The following is a 23,021-nucleotide window of genomic DNA, read 5'->3' as shown; positions in this document are numbered from 1 at the left end:
ATTGGCCTATTAATTTGACAAAAAAAATGTGTAGGCAGTTAAAATATTGCAAGCAATATCAGATGGTTTTAATAATCTACATGGAAAATATCCATATAAATAAATGTGAATAAAATAAATAAGATAAATACATAAACCTCAGGAGTTACTAAGTTTGAATACAGTAATTTTGCAATTGTGATTAAAAAAGAAGCCTAGGTCCCACGGCTGTGACAGACTGAGAGCTACAGAAACTTTACCCTTCCCCTCAGCAGCTGCTACAAGACCACTCTAATGGCTCCCTCAGGCTGGGTTCAAGGAGCAACAGCAACACCATTGGAAAGGCTGCAAAATTTGATACCTTCTTTTGTACCCTACTTCCCTCAGGCCAAACTGCAGAGCTTTCACATGAAGGGGGGAAGAGACTAAGAAGGAGACTTTTGTCTGTCTTCTACACAACAAATAAAATGGATTTTCAGTCTCACAACAGAGAAAAACACCTTCCTGTCCCGTCACAGGCTGCAAGGCTGTGGCCCCTACTGAGTAAGCCCCTGAAGGAAGAAGCTTTTCATTAACTGTCAAAGTAGTAACACCGCTAATCCGTGAACATTCAAACCACACCAACAGGAATGAGAGTGGCCTAAAAATCTTTCTTTTTAAATAGCATTTTCAACACATTTTTTAAAACATGCTTATGCATTCTCTCTATCTTCACTTTCCTGAAGTTTTTTAATAAAATTCAGTCTTACTGTCAATTTTTTTCACCCCTCTCCCCAAAACAAGAAGTACTTGAAAGAAACTGCTTTTTATAAAAAAGAACAGCAAAGCTTCACAAAATTGTTCCTCTCCAGGTGCAAAGGTCACAAATATAAACCAATATCTAGAGGCTACAGTCCTAGACTGAAGCTAGACTAAGTGCTTTGCAAAACACCCACTTCATATTTAAAATTAAATTTCTTTAAAAAGCCAGCTAGTGACTGATTGGAAAAATGTTGGAAATGTGCCAGGTACTCCATTCAAAACACCTTGAAACAAACTGCACTACTGACTATATTTGGAAACCATAAAAAGCTGCAAAACCAAAACCATATACTAGTAAATATGTACGTTCAGCCTTCATGGTTTTCAAAGGAAGCAAGTACAGAAAAACTACAAGGATAACATACAGTTGGGTATGACTGTGGTTTACATCTGTTACTGGTTAATTAGCTCAAAATTCACTCACAGTGGAGTTTCAAAGATGCAGGGACACATGTTAAATACATGAGACATATTTTGGAACAGTGAAGAGTCCCAAAAGTCTCAAAACCCAACTGGTAGGTCTCTCAGCCTTGCAGAAACACCTTCCTTGGTTGGAACACTTAGCGTGTTAGGCATGAAGAACCCTGTCAGGGAAGCTGGATCCTTATTCCAGTTCCCACCCATTTGCTCTTGTCTCAAGTCAGTCACCCACACACAGTCTCAATTCTGTCACAGGGAAAGGACACAATGTCACAGACTTGCTCAAGTAATGCACATAACCAAAGCCAGGAGACAACCTATCTCTGTGTTTCTTGACCTTGGTTTAATTTGCACTCAGTAGTCACCATGAGCTTCACATATACACCTTTCATATCCAGCAAACAGAATTTTCCTGAAGTAGCCTCTGGGAAAAGACTTTGCAGTTTAACATAAAACACAGTTTGTTTTTTTTTAGAAATGAGTTTATCTATTTTACTATCATTATGAATGTGAAAACAGCAAAACTGTGCTAAAGCAAATATTGAAATGGTGGTATTCCAACTCTAGCTCTATTTTTTAACTTAGCTAAGAAGTTAAAGCTAGTATTAATACATATCCAGCAGAGGACATGCTGGCTTCCTGGTCATGATACTAACCTGTGATAGGGATTGCTATAAGGCAATAACTTTCCATCTCCAGAACCCGGTTTTCCATTTTTTTGCATATGTAAAATAATAGCTATAAAATGTCACTAAGACAGAAAGAAAATTATGTACTATCATGATCACCTGGCATCTTCTTAAATATCATTGATATATATCTAAACTTTCAAACAAAAAAGGAAAGCTCTGATTGTAAAAGATGGGTCATAGTAATAGCCAAATTTTTTTTATTATTTTTTATTTTAGAATTCTTCAGAGATGTTAATTTTGATGCAAGATTTTAACCCTAAGAAAATCTTCCATCAGCTGTGTCAGTTGGTATTGATTGTTGCTGAAAAAACAAACAGGAAAAAGAGAAGTTCCCAATACTTGGATCAGCGTTCTGAGAGCTAACTATAGGACACTACAATTTATTGATCTCTTTTTACTACAATACCACATCTACATTTCAGAATTGTATCAATGATTAACTGTAGAGGATTTTAGAGCCGAAAAATAAGAAAAGAAAAATACTCCAAAACCTAAAAACAAAAATAGAGTCAAGAATGGTTCTATTACCTGTTTTTCTATAGAGTCAATATATGCATTTTGGAAAGATAATTAAGTGCTGTTTCTTTTTTGATTTTCTTTTTTTTTTAAACGCTCACTGTTTTAGATTAGCAATTCATACTGACATCAACACTCACCCATTTTAAAGGAGGAAGCTACTTTCCTTCCACAGTTTTCCCTTGTGAAGTTACCTGGTTGAGTTATAAAATCCTGTTAGAGAGGTCATTTAAATAAGACATAAATCGATAGAAAAAAGGTCAGCTTTCCTGCACAGGTGTCATTTCTATTTATTTTGAGTGCAAACCCCAATGATCACAAGTTCAGAAAATTTATACTGCAACCCAATCCTCATGGTGCATTGTCAGCTGATAGTTCTTTGTTAAGCAGAGCAAAACCCCCATCAGATCCTGACAGTTCTACAGGACTCCTAGCAAGATTTTTCAGCAATAAGACACAATCAGGCCTCCAAGTCTTGTGTTCCTCGACATAAGCTGGTGTGAACTCATCCTTGTGCTATACTCCAGTGATACTCTCTGAGCCCCATGAGGTCAGATAATTCTGAGCACTCTGGTCCCTAACAGATCTCTGGGCACAACTGGATCACCTCGAAAAGGAAATATTTAAGTGCAGATGGATACATCCATGTATCTATCCTAGCCAGAACAAAGCCATGGTGCCCCTCACTACCTTCCAACACAGCACTCAGTAAGCGAGTGCCCTCCCACCAGACTTTTTTTTTGCTGTGTTCATTGACTATGAAGGTTCAGCGTTAGCAGGAAGAAGTTACAGGCACAGCAGACAAATGAACTGGGGGAAAAAAATCCCAGCCTTACTTGTCTCCCAGGACTGAGCAGGTATGACAAGGTGCAGAGCTGCAGATGCAGCTGCTGCACTGTAATACACTGTTAGATGTGCAGCCTGCTGAGCAAGAAGCTGGAGGCAACACAAAGTTCCAAGTCATGGCAGCCAGCAGGTGTACCTAGAAACCTCTTAATGCTTCTTCTCACCACTTCAGTCAAAAGCAGGAGAGATATTTTGTCCCGCAGCATTCTAGGCCTTAGATCTGAGCTGTGATAATCTAACAGATCATTTGTTACTTCCTCCCCTTCTCCATGCTCCCTCCCTCACAGCAAATCAAATTGTTTCAACCCTGTAACACATATCCTATCTCACTAGAAGGACACATATCTATACGGATGCAATGTTTATTCGAAATCTCAACAGGATAAAGGTGTTGTGGTAACAGAATGTTTTCCTTTCCTCACAGAAAGTGAAAAGACCCACCAAGTAGTCAAAAGATTATGACAAATCTCATAAAAATGATATTAATAAAATAATAATTCTGATCACTAGTACTGGAAATATTACCCTCCTCCCAAAACAACGTATTTCTGCTGAAATCGTTGTGAATCTGAATGCTACTTGCTGAAGTATCATTAATATGCTTCCATCCAGTAGCACAGGAAATTAATTGTATCTGGTCTGCATGGAATTCTAAAAATTATGCACATATTTATAAGTCTTGTCCTACATGCATAAATCTACCTTTACAATTTCTGGAAAACACTGATAAACACTGCTTAGGAGACAAGAACGGTACTAAAAAAGAAAAGGAATGAATTTACACGGGAATTTACTGTGTCTGCAGGTCATACAAATGAACCCAATTTTTTCCCACAATTAAATCTGTGGTGTTATCAAGACAATCAGTTTATTTTAAGACTGTCAACCCAATATATAAATTTCCTTTTGTACTTGAAATGCCTTTATCAGATAAGATAGCTTTTGTTTAAACTGCTATTTTCAGCCTTTGCTTTGAGGATTTTGAATATACACAGTGAAGTAACTTGAGATTTCCTACCCTGTTTTAAAATGTGTTTCTTCTGTCTGTTTGCATTTTGTAATTTCCTGTCAAATAACCTCACCATAACTAACTTTCCTTGCTCCAACCCACTACTTTTTTTTTTAAAAGCCATTCCCACTTCCTGAGGATGGTAATAAAACACTGATTACATTCGGCTGTTATCTGTCTTTCTTTCCCCTGCTTCCCCCTCTCTCACTCCCTTTGTCAAAGCCAGCACTCAGGTTTCAGCTCTTTACGGACTGAGAGAGGCACATAACCATGAGAGGAAGCAAATCAGACTGCAGGAATCCAGATTCATTAGAGTTTATTGGGTCAATCACCAGCTGGAGCAGAGCCAGACAATTAGGCTGTGCAGCCCCTGGAGTCTGGATGCATGGCTCTCCTTCCAGAGCCGAGCGCGCTCCGCAGCAGGGCACACGTCGGCACCGTGCCCAGCTGGCTGCTGCGGCCGTGCAGGGCAAAGAGGGAGAACCAAGGAGCAGCACCTTGCTGCTTCAGATCAGTTACCACTAACTGGAGAAAAAAAAGTTTGTTTAGCCAGTTTCTGCTTCATTAAGCATGGAGTTGTTGATACTTCCAATTCTCTCATTGGTTTTTGCCAATTCCTATCAAAAATCCTGTTTGTTAAAATATCACAGAGGGCCCATAGACTAGTCAACTTCATCTGAAATTCTTTAACCTCTTCTATTTGTCTTCAACCGCACATTTCTGTTTCAGCCAAGCTTAGTCCCCACTTACTGCTCTCTCTCTCACTCTGTTCCCCATTTTCACTACACACAAGGAGTCAGCCCTACCTATTTCAGCAGTTCTTCTTTTCCTTCTTTCCCTTGTTTGTAAACTTGTTGCAAGTACAGGCTAAAGCCACTGCACTCGCTTCCTCTCTTCCCACTCTATACTGGACCATGTCCAGCCCAGTTTCTCCTGTTTCCCTTTGAATGAAAGTGCTTTCACCAACGTAATTCATGATCTCTTCTTGGGCAAATTTCAAGGATCTCACTCCTACATGGCCCTCCTTTTGATATTGCTGGTCATCATCCTCACTCTGACATCCTGCCCTCACTGAATTTTAACTCTCTATCTTTCCTATCAATGATACTTGTCTCTTCTGGGCAGCCTACTTCATTGATGGGCACTTCTGAAAGCTCTGCCACTGCCACAGTATTCTTCCCAGTTTAACACAATTAGAGGATCTCTTTAGGACTCACCTCTGCACTCATGGTTCAGATTCCATTTAAAGATTGCCAAAGCAGTCTAAGGTGTTCTGGAAGGAATAGAAGAAGGGTATAGACCAGGAGCCTTAGATCAGATTGAGAACCCTATGAAAACATGTTGTTAGACACACTCCTTTTCACCTTCCAAGACATCTGCTTAAACACATGCATCGTTTTAACTCCCAAATGTTCAAATTCTACATTTTGCCACAAACATAAATTTACTTCCCCTAACACTAAAGGCCTCCCCTACTATTAAGACTTCTTCCTCTTCCTTCAATTGATGCCAGCTCTGGGAGTTGCTTGTACAGCAAATTTAACGTCACTTGTGATATTTCATTCTCTTCTGAGTATCAAGTTCAGTCGTACCCTTTCAGTAATTTTCTTCCAGTGTCAGCATCTTAAGGCTCTCACTCTGGACTTTATTTTTACCAGTCTGACAGCAATCTCGCCTTGAGTGTCCCAAAAAGCTTCACCTGAGCATCTCAAAAATGCCACTGCCTTCTGAATGGGCAGAAAAGGTACAACAGGTGGTCATGTTACCATCTGCATTCAGTCAGAAAACCTCCAAGTAAACCCTTCAGTTTCCTAACATGGCATCACATTTAATATTCTTTTCACACCCTCTTCTTCAACTTGTCCCTAAAGTTTACATACTTTAAACCTTCCTGAACTGATGCAGCAATACTCAAGAACCGGAATGCGAAGCAGTGCGACACCACAAAACCACTCCTTTTCCAGATAGCAGACACAATTAAGCACAAAGTATGGAGCCCAGAGGTGGGCAGTGGCTGTTGCAGGAGCTGCTAAAAATCCTTGCACACATACCTTCAATTTCTGTGTGCACTTATAAAGTTATCTATTCTTATGTGATTCAGAAGCACTGCCATGTTCAAGCTTTCTTTCCATCACGTTCAGATGTTTTTTTTCTCACAGTGGTCACATGTGGGTTTACTCAAATGGATATATGGGGGGTTGGCTTTTTCACACAGAGGCCACTTCTAAATTATGCTTAATCCCTGCATGAGCAGCAGTGTTACATACGAGTCCTCTTGCTATTTGAAAGTTATTTATATGGCTTAAAATATCTTTTTCTATGTGTATAAACATCACTTGTTAGTTTCCATTCAGACTGAGTTCTAGCAACTCTAACTTTCACCCTTTTCTGACAACTTCTTCTTCCTCAGGACTCAAAATTCAGACTGCTGGAGTACTTGCAAAAGCTCCCAGTTTCTGCACCATCCAGGTCCATTAGTTCTAAATGCAGCCAACTAGCATTGCTAGCAGCTTGGCAAACTCAGGTTAACTATCTTTCAAAGGCAAATATTAATTAAGGACAAAATTTTAATCCTCCCTTCCTTTTAATGAAGTTGATTCCTGATCACTTGATCTTAAGTTACTTCCCAAGTCTAGCTTTTCTATGATCTCATTATTAGCTGCTAAAACCAGAATAGATACTCTTTTATTCACTATGTCCTTTCTCGTTATGTTTGTGGGGAAGGGGTAGGGTTTTTTTAATGATCTTACATAGTTACACACTCAAGGACAGCCTACTACTTTCTCTTACTGTTCTTAGTGAACACAGCAAGTACTTTGCCAGCAAGATTATTATTCTGTTATACACTTATTCTAAACAAGATTTGTCTTCACAAGTAGTTCAGATTCCCCTTCCCTAACAACCTGGTATTTAAGTACAAACCTTTTCCTTGTTTCTAACTGACCACAACCAATCACCTTGTCAAGTTAAGCACAAACCTTTCATTAAATGACCTGATGGTCCAGTTAACATCACTGTCATTTCTATCACACTCTTCTTTCATTATCCATTAATATATCTTCTTCCAATTGACGTCCCGCACACTAAAGCAATGCATGAATATCACATGATCATCTTCAGACCCCTTCCCATCCTTTCTTGACATATTCAACTGCTGTAACAACCTCAGCAAAAATTATTGCACTCTACACAGTGACACAGACTATCCCTTAAGAAATACTGTCTAAGCTTTTCTCTCATCTGCCAATCTGCCTTCTCTAGGAACTGGGAGAATTCTGATCATCAGAATCCTGATTTTCTGCAGAAATCATGACAAAAGTATAAATTGAAAGGGATCTGCATATCTTCATGAGGTTGTCATAAGAAAGAGCAAAACCATCAAAGTTTCACATTAAATTGTAGCCAAAATCTGAGGGAGGAAGGTACCACGGGCTGATGGAGAGCAAAGAGTCAGTCTCCAAAAATTGTACAAATTACAGATAAAAAAAGATAGAATGTTAGGTGCTTCTAAAATAAAGTTCATTTTTGTTTAAAGCAGTGCAAAGTATAGGGAAATCTAGAATAAAAAACATTAAGGCAATGTGGCCGGAAGACTTTTTGTATAAGCAATCTAAAGGGACAACAACATGATGAAAGAGCACATGCCAAAACCAGAAAAAGTAACAAGGCAGAGAGAGAGAATCATAAGGTGAAGAGAGATGGGGCAAGAGCTTTAGCAGTTTCTTCTTAAGTCCTCAAGTATTCAAAAGCACCAGATAATTTTTTTTGCAAAATATGCTAAAAGAAAAGTCAAACTGAAGGTGACATTGGTCAGAATTTTGATCTGTAAGCTAAGCCTAAAAGAATTGGTGAAATCACCACTAGGGAACATCACAAACACATCTGAGTCATCAAAACAGAAGGTACAGAGAGTAAAAGGAAACCTGCAGAATTATTCCTACACTGAAAGCCATGTGTGGAATATCCTCACAGACGTACATGGTGATAGAAGGGAACAAGTTATAAAAGTGTAGGGAAAATATGTCTGCTTTGAAAGTAAAAAGCATAGTGACTGCTGAAGGTAACTAAGGGATTCTCAGTAGTCTTTAAATAATGAATTAAGTATTCACATATCCATTTATATGATTTTTGTTTCCAAAGGGGCAGCATGCCACAACTTATGCTGACATTCTGTAGAACATATCTGACCTTTCAAAACCTTTGAGACTTGTTTCTGCCATGCTATAATTCCACAGAGCTACACTGGCTTGTCAATAGAAAGTGAATAATTTTGTTTACACTGCATCCCAATACTTGGGGAGGTCTGTCCAACTGGGTTGCCTATAGGGACACAGAGCTGCTGAATATTTCTTATGTTTACCATTGGAAGAAGTTTGTGTCATACCAGTTAGGGTGATATTTACCAACAGAATAAACATGCAGAGGGATCCAGCACTTGTAGTCTGTAATGAAGCACAATGTATCACAGCAGAGACATCGGCCCAGTGCCTAACTCTACTTGAAGAAAGACTGAATAATTTAACTTATTTATAAAGATGAAACCTCTGTAATTCCCAGCAGAGTAAGTCTGTGAGGTTTAAATAAGTTCTCAAAAAAAGCTGTAGATTATTTCACATCACCAGCTGTCAGCCAATAGCCTGGATAATGAAAATCCACAGTTTCCTGGCTTCCTGCACAACTTCTTTCAGGCTCCAGAGTAACTGTTTCTCTCATTTGCCTGCACTCACTATGATTTCCTTTCTCTTTACTTCAAGAATTTATTTTATTTTACTACATCTGTAGGAGATGACAGGAGGAATTAGCACTACCAGAGATGGTGCATATGACCTCTTCTTTTATGGGCATCGTTTGTCACAGAGGTTCATTAGACTTGTGTTTCCCAAACTTACTTCAGTCAAGGAATGAACTTTTAAGATGGATGAACACTCACAGCATAGCTGCTTTAAACAAAACCACCCCAGTTTGTAAATAAGAAGTGATTAGAGAAATTTGCTGCAGAAATCAGTCAGACATTAATCAGCTGGTTGTAAAGTAGATTGATGTGCACGAACTAGAGCTGTCTAAACAATTTTGTTAACCTTTAGCAAAAATGTGAAGGAATATGCTGCAAAATAGTTCAGTTTTAAATGGATAGGACACGATTCTTTTAGGAGAACACTTAAGTTCCAAGATTATTATTTTGTTCAGATTTCCCCAGAACAATTGGCCCAAAAAGAGTAATTTATAGTTACAGCACTCTTTCCACAAGTTCACCCCAGGCTGCAAAGAGCAATGGCCCATGGCAGGACAGGGAGAGCTTATTCAAAGGCTGATTGTAGATGAGGACTTGTGGAGGGACACTGATGCTCAGTCAATGTACAAAGAAAAACTGATCACCAGAAAGCCTCTAAGAATTTCCTCCAGCGTTGTTTTACCTCCCATGTTGTAACTAATTTTACTTTTTTTCTCAGCCAAAATCACAGTGGAATTATGGAATAATCTGTGAAATCATTTCTGATAATAATCCAGGGAAGAATGGGATGGTTCAACACCTGCAGCAGGGGCCATGCACACCTGAAGATAATGAATCTGAACATAAAACACCCTCCCTTCCCGCAGGAATAACTTAAAATATCACTTAAGAAATATATTCCTCTGTTTTTTGAAGGAAGCATTTGATTCATATTTCGAGGTTTTCTCCCACAACCATGACAAATAGAAAACTGATCTAAAAGGTGGGGAGCAAGAGAAGTGAAATCCAAACAGTCTTTTAAGTAGTTTTCATCCAAGAGGCACAGCTTTCAGAGGAACATCAAAGTAGGCATTGATTATATTATTCTCACATCAGTCATAGAATGTCTCAAAATACCTGGAATCTCTGAAGCTAACATTTTCAGACAAAATCCTTATAAGAATGATCATGTCCTATCCTTAACATAGTTTTTCCCCCACTAAAAACAGTAGCCAATAAAGGCCTATTATTTTGGGTGCACTAGATCTTCCAAACAGGATGTGCATGTTACATGGTGTGGGAAATTTAAACAAAGTCAAGGAATTACCTTTTAATTTTTTTATATGCATCTACTTCCAATAGTTATCAAACCCTGTCTACCCAGGTAGCCCAAAAGTAAGTTTGGAGACAAATTATCAGTAAGTTTGATTTAGATCTTAGAGAGCTACAAGCTAGAAGGTGTCTGATAACACCACTCTTTTGTAACAATCTCATCTCTCACTTATACTCAGCAGGGATATTTGTTTAAGCGACAAAAGAATTTGGTATCAATCCCTCTTGCTGAGTAAGCTGCACTTGATCTGCACAGCCAATGAATAATAAATCAATGCAAATTACACCACTTTATCACTAACAACCATTTTCTGGTCAGCTACACCACAGAATACAGTCTCTCCCACAGGAGACAAATAACCCCCAGTGTCTTAAAATAGGAGTTATTTATAGCCTGCAGGGAAACAATTGTGCTCTAACATATAATTTGCACCACTGTTTGTATTTCCAGTGAATTTGGCCCTTGAAATTTTCGGCTACAATGAAGACACAAGCTGCTTTCATCATTAGTGCATGACGCTTCAAATTATTTTAATTGATATTTGAACATTGAGCTGTTAGGCAGCTCCCCATGCACCACAAGTACCACCTCACACTTGACAACTGGGTTGCTCAGACCTGTAGCTTTTCTGGGTAAAAGTGTTTGATAGAGCTGGCTTAAAGTAGGAACTATTGAAGATAAAATGAATTTTCACATCCAGATGGCAGAAAACTTGAGAGAGGAAGGTTTATAACTCACTCTCTATTAGTGCAGTAGAAAGCCATTCTCCTTCCAAAAGATGGATGGGTTTGGCCCCTCAGAGGTGTCAGCAGCTGCACAGATTTGGAGAAAGAGGCCTTGAGGGCACATTGAGGCCAGCCAAGGCCTCACCTTTTGCCAAGAAGATGGATGCTCTTTGTGTAGCATCATTTTCCCAAGCATCTATCTAGAGCTCATCGTTGAACACTAGAGGAAAATATCACATCAGTGCAAGCCAAAGCTAACTTCACATACTCCAAACACACGAGCATGGAATAATACAGCACACTTCCAAAACATCATGCAAATTATCTACAGTTCGTTTATCCACAAAGGTTCAGTTCTGATGTATAAACTTCAATCTGAAACGAAATTCTCTACTCATGCTTATATTAACAGACAGCATTGATGGCACAACCAACAGCAGTTCTCTACTGAATTCTGGACACTAACACAAACCCACAACGTGCAAGGCTTTGGATGCCACTCAGTGAATAATCCTGTCACAGGTAATGTGAAGCCTTGTGAACGTTTGAGCCACACTAAAGGCACCAAACATGGTGACAGCATGCACAGAAAACCTGAGGGATATGATGGGGGGAAAGATGCCTTTGAACCTGGAAGAACCCACCTATCTCTCCCACTGCAGGGAAATCCCAGCCTCCACTGGGCAGGATATCAAAGCCAGCTCTCTGGCAGCACCATCAGCACAGCCAGGTCCATTCTGGCTGCAGTGCACAGGTGGATACAGCAGCCACTTGGAGACCTGCCAACCATGCCTCTGAACCACTCCAAACTCAGCCAACTTCAGCTGCTCTGGGGTCTGAGGTTATCAGGGCAGAGATCTCTGCAAATAAAGAAATACAAACTGTGGGTGTCTGTTCTGACTCTTCTCTCTTTGTGACCAAGAAGCTTCTTTCAGGGTTGGCTTGACTTGCCCCGGAGGCTTCCCAGAGAGCTGTATAATAAAGATGATTGAAATGCAGACTATGTCAACAGACACTTCCTTTGAGAGAGGTAAACAGGAGGACAGCACCTTGTTCATCAAAAACAGCCAGACATACCTATAGGGCATGCAGAGCCAGCCAAGATCCTTTGGGGTTTTCTCCTTCCTTTTAAGAAGAAAACAGTTATTAACTTTTTTTCCCAAATTTAATATTAAAAGAAAATGCTGGCAACGCCCACGGTGATGTTATGTCAGCTGCTTATGTCAGGTCAAATACAGTGCGACAGGAAGCAGGGGCTTCACATGAATACTATCCCTTTCTGCTCCTCCCTCCCAAACACAGACTGCTAAACTGTTCTCAGTGCCCAGACCCATGGCTTCCTGCTCAGTCTGCCCAAGAGAAAAGTATCCTCCTAGAAGGAATAGGTAATTACATGCCAGCCAGCACCTCTTTTGACCTCATATGATCAAGCTGTCCCATCCCAGAAATGAAAGTAACCAGACATTCTTCCTTGGTCTAGAGGCAGGAATGGAAACAGCACAGCAGGATAGTATTTTCAGCCATCCAGCTGCTAAAAGCAAGCAGAAGACCTGGGAAGCAACCTGGGATAGCATTTCAAGAGTCATCATGATAGCCAAAGTAAATGAACACAGCGATTGAGAAGGTAAAAATCAGAACCTATTCAGAAAGCTATTCACTCTCCAAGTTCATATTCCTCTAGTTGCAAGATATGCAAATCTATTCTCTAATCCCTTTATTAAAATGCATATTTCTTAATGTTGCCATCCTTGTTATCCTAGTTCACAGGTTTTCCCTACTATGTCAGATGCAGCAATGCACCCGGGCAAAGGCAGCACAAAGAATGTTTTGTGCCTTCTCAAGCACCTTTTCCCATGGGAGCCTAGTGGATAGGAGGATGACTATGAACCTCTTTCAGGACAAGGCAGATCTTAAATCCTCCACTATCCAGCATTACTGACACTTTTTCTTCAGCTATTTAGTAATTTTCCTGGTACAAAGCACTATAGGTGGTCCCTTAACAACATGGACAGGACTCGGGGGCTGCACAAGAGGCCTTGTTTGCACTCACTGGCTTCTCTGGGCCTCTCCTCCCACCGCCAGGAAGTCTTGACATGACCAAAATTTACAGCAGTTATAGCACACCACGCTAACTGCAAATTTTAATTAGAGAATTTGCCTCTGGTGTAATGCAGTAATAAAGAGAAAATGGGTGTCTCTGCTTTCTTCTGAGGATCTCTGTATGCAGGCAGGTATGGACAGACCTGAGCTTGCTCTGCCTGTGCTCCAAGCTGGCTCCCAGTTGAAAGCTGTGTAGGCACAGCATGCAGTGCACAAGCAATTAGGCTCTGCACTCAACACACCTCAGCTTGCCTAGATGACTGCAAATAGAAATGAGAATTGTGCCCCTGTAGCAAAGGAATAAAAAAACCCCAAAAAACAACCAACAAAACCCACACTTTTTCTTGATATCCAACACTTGTTCACACTTGCCCTAACAAGCTTGCCTTGTATTGTCCTTGTCTTCTCATAGGTGTGTGCTTTTACAGGGTTTTCTTGGCTTGACATTCATTATATGTAGGTCATTTGCAAGTATTAAGCTATCATCTGCACAGAGATGATAGCAAATATAACAGAAGTAATACTAAGAGAGCATAAACCACAGTGGGTAGTGGATTATAGCAAAGAACCAGTGAAGCCTGAAGTACCCTTATCAGGTGAGCCACCTCTTGCTGACACTTCTAAATTAAAGTTTACCAGTTCTGGTTTACTCTGGCTATTTTAAAAAATAATCACAGAAGAACAGAAAAAACATGAACAAAGGAAAAACAAACAGTGCAAAACCAACAAAAAGCATCTATTGTTTTTATTAGGAAGTTTATCAAGTGCCTAACCAGTCAACAATCAAGCTACTAAGACAACATCATAAAATTTAAGTTATATTTTGAACACTATAAATTTTAAGTGCTGAGCAGCCCATACTTCTGTTGTCTGCCACTGATCTTCTTTTAACTCCTGTTTGGATGATGTTACTGGGAAAAAGAAAAGGTTAGGAACAGCAGGGCTCTTAAGAGCAGACTTAGCAGAAGAACAGTCTTCTCCCTAGCATCCCAGAACCACAAGAAGGCACCCATCTTCAGGCAGGATGACAGACTTCTCTCCTTGCTGTTGTTTCACTAGCTGAGCAGGAGCCAGGTGATTTCCAGTTCTGCCTGAGGGTAAGTAGCCTCCTCTGCCCCTCCCTCAGCTTTCCTACCCTGCCAGGTTAGTCTTCCCAGCAGGGCAGCTACCTAGCAGGAACTACTGACTCGAACCTGCAGCAGGATCCTGCAAGACCCTCCTCATCATCATCCCCACCTCCCTTCTTTGCAGCAGCAGGTTTGTGGAAGTGCTTTGAAGGGCAAAGAAGCCCTAGAGGCAGCCCAGCTGGCAGATGCCCTCCACTCTCAGTGAGGGTGTTTGGTTGAGCAGCACAACTTTGCTTTTATATTTGATTTCTGGACCCCACCTGTACTGCAGAACATTGGAGAGCTGCCTCTGATCTCTCTTCACTTTCCTACTTTCAGGCCATATTAGCAAAGATTATACCCTAACACATGGTACCAACTCATGGTTCTGAGCTGCAATTACTGGTAGAGAGGCAGAGACAAATACAAAAACTTCAGGGAGAAAGAACACGTATTATTTCAGTAAATTCATCAGATAATATTAATTAATTTGGGAAACCCCCAGATTTAAAAAAAAAAAGAGGAAAAATTCTCTTTCACTTATGGCAAAGCCAAGATAACATAAGTCCCAAATACCTTTTCCTCTTTTTTCCTTGGCAGCAAGATTGGGATAGAGCAGGTCAAGCAACAACATAACAACTTTGCATGCTGTTGGGCTGTTATTCAAAAAACAAGACAGAATATGAATGTAATTTCAAGTGGATCTGGGAGAGCCTTTATGTCAAAATTTGTATGCTGGCTTTGTAATTACTAGGATCTCAGACCACCTCTTGTTTCTGAGAACTAGCCTAGATTAGCAAGACACCTGAAAGTTTACAGTAGGAAAACCATATGGATATATTCCTGTAGCTACATGTGTACAGTAATTAAGGCATAGGTAAGCAATAACACATGCCCACGGCATCATACGTGGTGAGGCACGAGGCTTACGTGCATATCTTATTTAATGACTTCAGACTTCAAAGTACCTTATTGCTCAGACAAAATTGGTAGCCTACTTCCTTGTAAAACACACATAAGGATCTATATAAAACACTTAGAGGTGTTGATATAACAGAATATTTAAAGTGTGGGTACCAGAGCTGTGAAAGGGGGAAGGAGGATCTTAAAATATTTTCCTATATTGTTTTACAGGGAATGCACTTTAAAGTAGTGGCCAAAACAAAGCATCATTTAACTTTAAAAAATACCAGTTTCATGCCAATTACTGAAATCTGGTGTTTTGTAGGTACTTTAAGCTTATGTTCCCCTCTGAGAAACCTGGGGCTTTTTCTAATACATCATCTACTTGATTGTTTTCAGACTTCTAATCAATCAAGAAATCCCATCACAATCATATGATCAGCGGCTGACATTTATGCATGACAATTTATGAAAAAAATCAATATTAAGTGTTTCCCTTTTACATAGCTTTTTCAAAATAGCACCACATTTTACAAAGTACATTTTTATGAAGATTGGTCTCTAAGAGAATAGCACCAACTTCAAAGCAAATGTTTCTGCAAGGGCTGTTGCAACATTCTAGTTCTTACATGATCTCCAAGGCTGCGGAGTGACCTAGGAGGCAGCCATAATGAGACACAGACAGTGAATAAAGCACTGATTTAATTATGTTGTTTGATATATGATGACCTCATCCACTGCTGTTTATACTACTATAGGGCTTGAAATACTCTATCGACATATGGGAAGGCACAGGCTCCAGCCTGAAGAGCTTACAGCCTCCAAGACAGAAACCAGATGAAGAGTGTTCTCTTCCTGTAGCTTACAGTAGGTTTTGAAGATTTGTTCATTTCCATCAGGTCTCAAACGTGCTCTGAATGCTGGAAGCAGGTTGCTAAGCCAGTTTGCTGGACAAAATATCCACTCCTTTGATTACAGAAGAGATTTCTGACATGAAATTCTGTGTTCTCTTGTACAATTAACAATGGCAAGAAGAAAACATTGGAGAGAAAGAGGGAACTTATAGCTGTTTACAACATTTCTACCAAACTACTTGAGTTATGGAGATACCATGTGCCCCTGTGGGAGCTTTGACCCACTGCTGCTTTCTGCTACAAAAAAGAGTGGGGGAAGGAATCAACACAACCTGATAGATCTTCCACCAAGGCAACTGTACTGTAACCATCTCCTTCCAGAAAATTAACTGCCAAGGTTCAAAGTTTGGTTAAATATATGTGTATGTCTTATTTTGCACTCTTGATTAAGATTCCCTGAAAAACATGCAGTAAAGTAACTCTTTATGGTGTAAATGCCATGAAAATCACCATGAGGAAATGAGTAGTTCTGTATTCAGCGCACCATCTGCCAACCATGCAGTAAATAAAGCCATACAAGAAATGGTGAGAAACAAAACATCAACAACCTACCCACTCATTAAGCATTAGCCATGCTGTGTGCTGAACAATACGCAGGCCTTGGGGGGTGGGGGGGAGGGGGGAAGCACGCAATCCTCTAATTAAAGGCAATCAAAATGAATATTTACCAAGGGGATGGATTAATAGCTTTAAATGCAGAATTTTCTAGCATCCGATTGCTTGGGTTTCCAAGTTCAGTCCTTGAAGTTCAGCCCTGTTCAGTAATCTAAATTCCTAACTTAAGGCATTATTTACCTTATTTTACTTCTTTATAGAAGGAAACCCACAAAACACATGTAGTTGACACACATTTACCCTTATTAGGTACACACACCCCTACAAGGACCACTGCTTTCAAAGTCTCCTGTCACAAAAACCAGACAAAAAGACAGGTTAGAGATTTTGTTTAAGGTCATTCTGGAACAGCAGCAGGAATTCAGTATATCCTCTCTCTTGTAGTGAGTTTTCTGTGCAATACTAGATTAGAAAACGTCTGTGTAAAATGGCATCCAAGAAGTCCTGCTAGCAAGGATAAAAAACCCACAGAGTATAAATTAAATACAATATTAGAAAGAAAAATGTGCAGCATAGCTGAAAAATAGCTGAGAGACACTTAACAGTAACATGTTTTCATTTTCTTTTCAAACTCTGGTACAAATTCAGCTAATATCACTTTGTATGATCTCATACTGGGATAGAAGCCAAAAGTTTCACTTGAAATCTTTGCAGTTATCAGATCTGGAAAACTTTTCAATCACTTAAGTTTGAGAAACATTTTAAAAAAAGAAAATCAGAGATAAAAGGCCAGGGGCTTGAAACATTTATCACTTCATCATACTCTTCTATTTGATGCTAGGTCAGCATCTTTACAGATACAATAAAATGTTTGCTTTACCTATATTTTAAGTTGTTTTGAAAAAATAAAATAAAATTGATGAATAGACAGGGCTAGAAACAGACACAGAGTAACATGGCCAGGCAATTCATACAGAGGGCAAGAGCCTTAGCGAGCACATTCAGGAGTAAGAAGCTCCCAGGCATCAATGGAAGTTTCCAATACATGATCCCAGCAGTGGAAAGCTGCAAACACACAGCCACATTGCTTTGGTGTCAGCCTTGCAAGCCCCAGCCCCAGCCCTGCCAAACAGCCATGGGATGGTACATATGGGATACGTGTGGTGCTCCCAGAAAGGTCAGGATTGCTACAGCTGGACCTGCTCTTCCCTTCACTTTTCCACCGCACTGGGGATCTCAGACCTGTTCATAGTACAGCTCCACTTCCCTTTTACCACGGCCAGGGGCCTGGGGAGCCAGGACAAGCTCCCAAAGCCCTCAGACTGACCAGAAACAGGTTGAAAGAAGAAGACAACAGGATGTCCAGAACAGTCTCCTGTTGGAAGCAAACATTATCAACATGTTTTAGCGACTGCTATAGCAGGAGACTCTCAGCTCCATATGACACCACATAGGGAATGAATGAGGAAAGATGAGGGTACTTTTCTGGCATGTGTGACACCCCAAGTCTCCTCCTGATAAAGCAAATATATCACAAACACCTTGCAAGCACAACTGCAGCTGAAGGAAAAGCAGACACAAGGTAGAGGTTAATGCAACCACAAGCACAGACCAGCCAAGCTGATCACCTTTTTGAGAGAATATGCCAATTTATGAACTATTAGGTCAGCTTCAGACCTGCTCTGGTTTCAGGCAGGAGTCACATTTTGCCAAGAGACTGGAGCCATCCTACCCACTATAGGACAAAAGGTACTTATGCAAAACCCAAATCTTTAAAACATTCACAGTCATTTTAATCTTACCATCAAGCAGTGAATATTCAGGTCAGAATATAGCTAGACTTCATTAGGACAAAATTCAAAATAAAGTTTTAAAATATTAGCTTTTTTTAAGCAAGTCATTATATGACCAGTAGGGGGAAAAAATAACATCTTTTTTAGAAAAAACCTCAAGACAGGGGTGGATTTGTAGGCTGATGGTTACCCCAGGTTGTGTTACCATATGCATACCCATCTTCAAAAAATAGGAAATACAAGAAGTACTACCAAAATGTTTATATTGCTTTCCCACACTTACATTATAGCATTCTTTGTGCAAGCAAGCAAACAGAGTGAGATTTCTCCACTTCCTTGATGAGAAAAGTGATTTTTCATTCCCTCCAGTAAGAGCTGCCATTTACATCATGCTGGTAAAAAACCCAAGACAGCTGGAAATCAAATCTTACTGCTGTGTATTTCCCGATCCCTGCTCTCCCATTACTTTCCAAAACTTCCCCTGAAAACACTTGTTTTCTCATTATTGCCTGCACAGTTCTCACCCCTTTGTTCTTTTCCCTCATTCAGAAAGTCCTGATTTCTGGTTCCTTGAATTTTTCTTCACATCTCTCTCTCGTCAGCTGCAGGGGAGACTCCTTAATATTTGGTTTCAAATACAGCCCACCAAGAAACATCTCTGGAGGGAAAAAAAGTGTTTGGTGTAGATGGTTGAACAGAAAAATTCCCACCCACTTCACTCTCCACTGCATCCTTTCATCCCACTCTTTGTTCTGGAGAAGCCACACAAGTTACTATTCCCATTGGTTTTCCTCCATCAACTGAGCTCCTGATGCTTTTAATACACCACTGACACCCTCTCTGCTCTGCTTCCTACCCTTTTACCCCCTCCAAGTGCTGGGATACTCCTGAACCTTGCTGCAGCCTGCTCCTCTGCAGCATATATTTGCACCTGCTGCCTATTTCCACTTCAGGCAAAGCCTCAGACATTGTCCCTGACACCTTCAACACACAAATAGCATTGCCTTTTCTCCCTACACCACCCAATGCATGCCCTTTGGCTTCAGCACCATAGGCAGCATGTCATCATCTTGGTTCTGGCCCTCTGAAGCTGAGTGCTGTCCAGACACACCTATTGCTTTGGGTGTTACCTCCTCCCATGTACAAGTGTAAAAGTCTCAGAAGGTCATCCAAACCTGCTTTGGATGGTGCACCCTCCATTTTCAGCCCTGCACACAATTTAGACATAATGAATCTAAGCTAGAAAGCTAGATTCAAGAATTACAAGAATGTTTAAATTAATAAAAGAATTCTGCTGTCACTCTGCCAGCTTTAGGGTTCATTTTTACTCTTACATGTTTGTGGTACATACTTACAGCTCTTACATATTTCTTGTATCACAGCTTGGTGAAAGAGCTGTCTGGTCAGCAACACCTGCAATTGAAAACTCATCCTGCTATGCACTGCTCAGCACTGATACATTCACAGCACCACATACATGGTCTTGTGTGTATTGATGCAGAAGTGAGAAATCTCTGCCAAAAGCCAGGACTTAAACACCATGTGCTTTTCTAACAGGACTTGTAGCTTTTCACTTTGAACAGGTTGTACTAGGAAGCGCAGATCTTATTTATTGAACAGTATCTGAAGGTGACATATGCAAGGTATGCACTAAATTGAAAACAATTAGAATGTCAAGATTCCACAGAAAAGTCATGTGCTCTTTTCTAATGATGGCTCCACGTATCTACAGGGAGAGACAGAGAAAGACAACCCAAAGTAAAGTCCCATTTATCCTCCCACACGTTTGGCCTTGGAGTTCCTTTCCTTCCCTCTGCGGACAGTGATATAGCAAGGAAAGGAGGCAGGAAGACACAGAAGCTGGATTTGCAGCCACTGGAACTAACATATCAGCTGCACTCCAACAGGCTTCAGAAGCAGCCCAGGTATGACATGGACATTTCTGCTGCTGTTTCTCACCTGTTTCACTAACAAACACATGCAGGGACCTAATAAAGCTCAGCCTTTCACTTTTCTCCAGTAACAGCCCCACTCAGAACCAGTTCAAGAAATGCAAAATTAATTTTGTAAGTTCCGCTTTCTTTGACACTGGGCTTTCAAATATAGAACATTTACATCAGAGAGCTGGTGTGGCTGGGAGGGGGTGAGATTTACTACAGAAAGCTCACACTATATTTTTAATGGAAATCCTCATATTACTAAACAGGAACAGCAGATTCTGAAGGCTGATGTTTATAATTAGGTGGTGTATCTGTAGTATCTGAAATTTCTTCCATTCTTACATACAGCCATCTGAACTGTATCTTTGTGTTTTGACTAAAAACCTTCTGAAGTAAGGAGTGAGTTAATTATAAATTATTTCATAATACACTCACTCATCTTTCCCGGATCAGGAAGAAGGGGAGTTCATTATCCTCCGCGTAATTCCTTCAATCCCATTCACATCTATTTCAGAAGTGTAAATCCTCACATTTCTCTGTGACCCAAGCCTGAAATAAAGAAAAACAGGACAAAAGCACTTAATAACTTCATGTCATGCACTGATAAATAAATTGTAATAATAGGTGATTTAAAACAATTTGTTCATACTGTATTTTGTCTTACAGATACTGAAGTCAAAGACATTGCTCCAATTCAAGGTCAAATGAGAGTAAGATGACGGAAAACACAATGCTTTTACACAACTACATAGTCTTATATTTCAGGGTTTTTCCTGTTCAGTTACAATAAATCCCATTTAGGCACCACAAGCTCTCCAGTCACTGGACGAAGTTCAACATTTCATTCAGGATGCTTTCTCACTAAAATTTTTTTAAAGAGGAACACAACCTGAAATGTGCTCCTAAAACACAGCCTTGAGAAATAAAATTTATTGAACATTCATGCTATGAAAAGGAAGCTGAATTGTGTTAGCAGAAGACAAATCCACTCTTGGACACATATCTTCCTGCTATCTCCACTCACTAGCTTCCAGTGTTCATCTGCTTATTTTCCCAAACCATGTCTAAACACACAACAAATTTGCTGGGTAGCAGCAGGGGGTTATGTCCCTGAAGCACTCTCAGCAAACCTTCACGTTGTGCCCTCTGCTACTCCCCACACACAGACACTGCTGCCCATCTTGGAAACATGGGCTACAGCACAATGGAGATTCCAACAGCCAAGAGGTAAGACCAAGACTTAAACCCTCTTAACTAAACAGTAATAAAAAATTCAACACCGTAGCTAAAATTAGGTACAAAAATCTCCATATTTGTACATCACTCTTGCAAGTACAGTCTCATGAAAATAGATTCTTCTCCCATTTATTTCTTATTCCTACATTTATTATTCATTTTTATGCAGAATTATTACACATTATACAGTTTTCTCAATTACATTGTGTGCATTTGTGCGTGCATTTGTACAACCTTGAAAGAAAGTCAACATAAGAAGGCATTGCAGTCTGAAGTCAGGGAGTTTTAAAGTACATGTCTGTAACACTGAACCATGCAGCATGAACAGAAGACACAGGCCTGGCAAATTTGTGGAATCCAGGCATTCAGGCCTGTGAATGGCATTAGAAATTCTTCCAAAGCTCAGAAAGTCAAACAAAAGCTGACTTTTGAAAAACATTCTGAAAAGCCTGAGAAGGATAAAAGAAAGGACACTTTGTCAGTGATAAACTTTTGTTGTATCCAAGAGTGCACCTTCACTTTTTTTAATAGTATTTCTTCCACATACAATGGAAACATGTCCAGAATAACTGCAGAGCTCAGAGAGCTTTGTCTTTGCAGACTTCTGATGGTTCAGTTTACACCTGGAGCAGATACAGCATTTACAAACACAAGTTACAAACTTCTCTAATTCTATGTGATTAAACATAATTTGCTGCATTCAGTTAACTTGCTCAGGAATGTACAGTGCATTAAACTAGTAATGGAGAAAAGATCACTGAACTTCATAAGTGGAAAGTCCTACCTTCAAAATGCACAGCCTCATGTTTTTTAACTTAAATAATTAAAACTGCAAAAACAAGAGACACCCTTGGAAACCCCTGAGGGGTGGAAATCACACCAGTTTGGACCCCTCTGGCAGTGACAGAAAAGATGAAAACCCTAATTTGATTGATTAATTGAATGTAGCATCATAAAAAATCATTGCTCAGATCCTTAACTTTAGCAACTGGATCATTTTTTGAAGACCATGGTGAAGTCATGAGCTTCCCCAGCTCAATTAGGCAGGCTCATAATTAGAAAACTTACATATGAAGCCAAGTATGGTCTGTAAATGTTCATGACTCATTCTTCATGTACTTTGTGTTGACTGCAAAGAACATTTCAAAGCCCAGCTGTCACCAATATCTATGATAACTTCTTCAAACACAGAGACACACACCTTGAAATCTGCTGACAGCTGGAGTGAACAAAGAAAGACAGAAGTTTCAGACAGTTCAGAAAAAAACACTTGAAATGTATGCCTTGTTGCTCAAGAGTTTAAAAAAAAATGGGCTTCAAAACAGAGATAAGTTATTTAATGAGCAGTCTTTGAGATTCATCCTCAAGCTTGGATGCACTGAAACCAAAGGGCACCTGATTGCTTGGATTGGCCCTTAATTCTAACAGCTTGCTTCAGGTGC

General features: G+C 39.9%; 1 long non-coding RNA gene across 3 annotated transcripts in view; it reads right to left on the bottom strand.

Moving 5' to 3' along the window:
* LOC120503574 overlaps positions 1-23,021 on the bottom strand; it is a 192,276-nt gene that overhangs the window by 38,406 nt on the left and 130,849 nt on the right. For all 3 annotated transcript variants that reach the window (XR_005627787.1, XR_005627786.1, XR_005627785.1), the window contains exon 4: positions 20,779-20,892. This is a non-coding gene — a long non-coding RNA (uncharacterized LOC120503574). The remainder of the gene's footprint in view (positions 1-20,778; positions 20,893-23,021) is intronic.

This window comes from Passer montanus, unplaced genomic scaffold, assembly GCF_014805655.1.
Source record: "Passer montanus isolate IOZ18808 unplaced genomic scaffold, ASM1480565v1 scaffold26, whole genome shotgun sequence".
NCBI lineage: Eukaryota > Metazoa > Chordata > Aves > Passeriformes > Passeridae > Passer > Passer montanus.
Note: the sequence above shows the minus strand (reverse complement) of the source record. Positions and strands in the feature narration are given on the sequence as shown.